This window comes from Papilio polytes, unplaced genomic scaffold (genome assembly GCF_000836215.1).
Source record: "Papilio polytes unplaced genomic scaffold, Ppol_1.0 DF823868.1, whole genome shotgun sequence".
In the NCBI taxonomy this organism is placed as follows: Eukaryota; Metazoa; Arthropoda; class Insecta; order Lepidoptera; family Papilionidae; genus Papilio; species Papilio polytes.
The window spans coordinates 1,472,026-1,477,639 of NW_013525336.1; the positions used below are offsets into that span (position 1 = coordinate 1,472,026).

Sequence of the window (5,614 nt, forward strand, 5' to 3'; positions counted from 1 at the left end):
GGCCCAGCGAGGCTGAGAAGCGGGAAGCTGAACGGAAGAAGGCTTCACTGAACAACACATTCAGGACCGCGCCATTTGATTACTTACTGCATCTCACACAGCCAAAGGTATGAAATACATAAACTTTCATTAATGTCATATTCGATGTCAGTTATGTCATATTTTTGACCAACTTCCGAAAAGAGGGAAGTACTCAATTCGTCTGTATGTTTTTTTTATTACTTAATCTAGTACTCTAAAATTTACATGGAAATTTCTCCGTTGGATCTGAAACTAGTCAGTAGTTACAGTGCATCCCCGAATTAAGCAGGTATTTAGATATCTATCGGTTACATTCCGAAAAGAATCTCGTACGTATTAGGAATTATGTAAGTAAGGAAGTGTTTGAGATTCGTAGAAATACGCAATTTTTCAAACGTCAAAATATGCTTAGATGTGTGAATGAAGAAGCGAGAGATGTCACGATAGAAGCAAATGTAGGTCCATGTTCTGACTACCCCTCTAGGTTACAGTCGTGAGAAATGTTATTTTTATTATTATATTATGTATTTCAGTACGAGATCCAGGACAAGCTGCAGGAGATATTCTCGTCGCTGTCGCAAGAGCCGCTGCTGGCGGGCGGCTCGCCCAGCGCTAAGCTGCGCCGCGACCACCACCACGCGCTGCCAGACCTCTTCCTCTGCTAAACTCTGCTTATTCACAGGTATACCCTGATGTATATGCTTACTCTAATGTATCCTTACTCTGATGTATACTTACTCTGATGCATCCTTACTATTATGTATACTTACTCTTATGTATCCTAACTCTGATGTATCCTTACTCTGATGTATACTTACTCTGATGTATTCTTACTCTGACGTATCCTTACTCTTATGTATTCTTACTCTGATGTATTCTTACTCTGATGTATACTTACTCTAATGTATACTTACTCTAATGTATACTTACTCTGATGTAGCCTTACTCTGATGTATAATTACTCTAATGTATACTTACTCTGATGTATCCTTACTCTGATGTATACTTACTCTGATGCATACTTACTCTGTTGTATAATAACTGAGGGGTATGGTACTGTGAAATATGCGCCGATATTTCGAGGTTGAATTGAATGTATTATGTTACTTTGAATGTTTAAGTTATTAATTTCAGATTCCGTTACTGTACAAATTAATAAGAGGTCAGTTTGAAATAAATTATAACTTAACTATACTTCTGTTTCAGATGTCAGAGGGCGCTGCAATTTAGCTTTAACACACTAACAGCTATTGTATAATCTTATAATGTTTAACTATTTCATGTATTAACCAAGCTTCCATGACCTAAACTGTTTCGAGTCTCATATAAGCTTCCACTGTCGACACTTGTATACAAACGTCCTGTTTTAGGACAAGTGTCATGTCAGTGGTATCACGGTGAGTCCGTTGACTCAATATATCGATTATTATAGCAATAACTGTTTAAAATATCGTTAAAAATGTATGTTGAATTACGTAGTATGGAATGTGTTAGTATTAATGTGGGTATCCAGTTGACACTTGTATACAATTTAATCTCGTGGCTGTTATTGTTTTTGAATTAACAGAATAACGATATATGTCGAATTTAATAGAATAGAGAAATTATAATCTATCTAAAAATACTTTTATAAGGCTGTCTAGACTTATTTAAAACAAAACTTCTTAGTCATCAATTTAAACATTAAAAAGGTTCAAAATAAATCCATTATACTTCATACACATATTAAAAATGTAAATGTTTAGATGGATTTTTGTTAGAGTTTGTAGCCTAAACTGGTGAACGAATTTCGATGAAATTTGACGTAGATGTAGAGCATAGTCTGGAAGAACACATAAGCTACTTTTGTTTTTTTTTCCTCGCGAACGGAGTCGCGGGGATAAGCTAGTAGACAATAAATTACATTGTCAATATTATAAATGTATGTAATTTCTCATTTCCATTAAATTCGACAACGTTTAAGTCAAATTCAATTATAAAATGTATGAAAAAGGGCTACTTGAAGTTTATTTTATGGAGTTTCCAATTACTTGTTAGTGTCAAATTAAATTAATTTACTTTTAATGTTAACATGATTGAATAAAAATTGACTTGTTATATAGAATCGAATCGCAGTGACAATTGTATACAATGTGGCTACAATGTTGTATAGTGTCACTATTGTATGCAAATGTCAATGTTGTATACGACATTGACACAATATTGTATACAAGTGTCAAAGTATGGTATAAAATGTATACAAGTGTCACTGTTGTATACAAATGTCAATATTGTATAAAACTGTCACTATTGTATACAATGTTGGCACAAAATTGTATACAAGTGTCAAAGTATGGTATAAAATGTTGTATGCAAGTGTCACTGTTGTATACAAATGTCAATATTGTATAAAAGTGTCACTATTGTATACAATGTTGGCACAGTATTGTATACAAGTGTCGCTGTATATGGTTAATGTTTACTTACGAATACAAAGTTTTTCGACTATATACTGCCTTTAGTGTAGCCTAAATAGAAATCTTTTTGACAATCTATTTGACATGAAATGTGTGAAAGTTTTCAGTATTATTGATTTTTTTATATACTTTTTTATCAGTACAGTTGTACTTTTTACGCCTTGATATTTTCTTGTACATTCCAGTGATATTTTTAGATTATTATGGGTTATAAGAACATAAAATGTGTTTATAATTTCATTATTATTTCGTTTTTATAAGATTTTTTCTATATTAAATGATTTAACTCTCATAGACATATTCTAGACTTCTGAGCAATATTATTTTAGTATAAATTAGCCATAAAATAATATATTCTACTGTTATAATATTTTACACTGTGTAATTCAATGATAAACAAAGTTGACTTTTCTATGGCTCCTATGTAGACTATCGTAAGTCACAATCTATCGATTTATGAAACTTTATATTTTTTTTTAAATTTGCATTTTCCATATAAATTTAAAAGTAAGATGTAAACATGATTTAGTCTATTTTTTTTAAAACTAAACATACAAAATTGTTGCTTGTTCATTAAAACTACAATTAAATATACTTAGTTTAGAAAATGAAAAATTTGTCCTGGCCTAAATTAATATTTGCTTTATCTCTTAATTGGTCGTATGTTAAAAGTTTAGTTTTGAAAAAAACGCGTTTCGAACATACGATAGTTTACGTAGGATGCATCAATTTTGAATTACATTGTGAAAAATGATATATTCAACGCCATCTAGCGGCGGATTAAAGGAACGTTTTATTGATCAGTATTTATAATCAATAATGTACTAGTTTTTCGTAGTTTTGTCGATTATTGGTTTTATTGCATGGATATAGTAAGGTTGTGTTTAATAAATGCGGTTCAAAGTACATTATGTGTTTCATTTTATCCCCAAAAACTATATTTTTTGGTCTATTCTAAGGCTATTTTATTCTTGGTCGGAAGTCTTAGTTGTGAAATCTTTATTTGCAAATGAAATTGAAATTTATCCCATTGAAATAAGGTATAATTTTGCTTTAAAAGTATTTATACGCTTGCTCTTATAAGGCGTGTAGAGTAAAATCAAAGAGTAAAAATATATAGAGTAGACAAAGATGACACTTCACTTGTGACATTTTTCACATTATCTAAGATGTAACTTATAATGTTTGTCTTATAATATATGTTTTGTAAAATATTTTAAAAAGTCAACAAAACACGAAGTGGCACTAAACTTGAAAACTGATATAGTGACCATTTAGAGAAAGTACCGGTGAAAATATTTTGTCCACTGCCTCGTCAGTATTAAATGGCTGAATAAAGTTAATCTTTGGTTCAATTTAATTTTATTTTCGATTAAAATTTTAATGGTGGTAATTGTGTGAGCGAATTTTAAGGATATTTTAAAATAACAGACAATTGTAATAAAAACATTTATTTCAAAATAATCTTATCTACTTACATATGATTAGGATTTTTTTAAATTTCTATGTACATTACTGGCTTTAGGTAACTTTTAATTTTTTCTTTAAATATACATTTAGCACCTAAACTCTTAGTCAATGCACACGAATAAATGTAATAAAAATTTTCAGTTCATTTTCAATATTCTTAGAGTAAAACTCAATGCTTGTAAATACTTAATTTGATCAATTTACTGTTGTGTATCAATAAATTTAGACAAATTTAAGTAAAACATACTATTTTGGATACAATTATCTACTATATCAATAGTCAAAAGTTTTCAAGACAAAATCATTGTTAGTTTCACCAATCTTCAGATCAGTGAAAATCCATCTTAATTATTCATGTGCAAAAGACTTATTGTTACAATTATGTTACAAATTATAATATTGTTACATTTATGTTACAAATTATAATATTGTTACGTTTATGTTACAATCTTTTTAAAAATACATCTACATGGCGTTTGTATAACTATGTACAGATCTGTATAGTAACATTGTGTTTAACAGTCTTTGATCACAACTGATTTTGGACATATAAAAGTATTTACAAAAACTATATATTATACAAAATTGAATATAGCAAGAAATACTCATGAAAAATTTAATTTTATAAACAGGGCAATTTAATGCTTAAAAATAATACATTTGAATACAATGATTATCATAAATATTTTTCAACTAAAAAATAATCAGAATTAAATTTCATTGTGATGATGCATTTAAATTATTTCTTTGGTTATTTGGTAATAAATATTTACATAAAACATTTTGTGCCGCATTTATTTAAGTTAAAAAAGAAACTTTTGTGCTTTGCTCGTTCCTTTATATAAACTTAACAAAAATATAATTTAAAAAATTAGTATAATTACAAATCAACAACCAACTTAAGTAACACTAAAATTAAACATTCGTATACAATTAAGAAGTTAAGAAAAAAATAAATAATGCAGAGAATAGACATAACAGAAATTGGAAGTATTTTTAGGAGACTTATGTGACGTTTTGTTAAGACATTTTAAAATAACATAAATTTATGTAAATATTAGAGTAATAGATATATTTTACCGAATAACGAAAAGTGACATGTATAATTCGATTACTTAGATTCTTATTTATATAACAATTGAAAATTGTGACTAAATAAATCATAAGAATTGATTTCACTAAACACTTATAAAATAAAAACAATTTGACGAATTCGTTTCGATCATTTATTATAGACCTCCAACTTGATGGAACGATAACAAGTTATTTACACCGACGGTCAAAGGTACCGAAATCACTAGAACCAATGGTCAAAGTAACTACGACCGATAGTCAAAGTAACCAAACTAACTACGACCGATAGTCAAAGTAACCAAAGTAACTATGACCGATAGTCAAAGTAACTACGACCAATAGTCAAAGTAACTACGACCGATAGTCAAAGTAACTACGACCAATAGTCAAAGTAACTACGACCGATAGACAAAGTAACTACGACCGATAGTCAAAGTAACTACGATCAATAGTCAAAGTAACTACGACCGATAGACAAAGTAACTACGACCGATAGTCAAAGTAACTACGACCATTAGTCAAAGTAACTACGACCAATAGTCAAAGTAACTACGACCGATAGTCAAAGTAACTACGACCGAGACAAAGTAACT

At 29.4% G+C, this 5,614-nt stretch overlaps 1 protein-coding gene across 1 annotated transcript in view; it reads left to right on the plus strand.

Annotated features, from left to right (window-relative positions):
• The window catches only part of LOC106103089 (protein EFR3 homolog cmp44E), a 24,711-nt gene extending 23,009 nt beyond the window's left edge, over positions 1 to 1,702 (plus strand). Inside the window, exon 23 of the mRNA XM_013282755.1 lies at positions 1,228 to 1,702. The gene's annotated coding sequence lies outside the window, so the exon portion shown is untranslated. The remainder of the gene's footprint in view (positions 1 to 1,227) is intronic.
• The last annotated feature ends 3,912 nt before the right edge of the window (positions 1,703 to 5,614 follow it).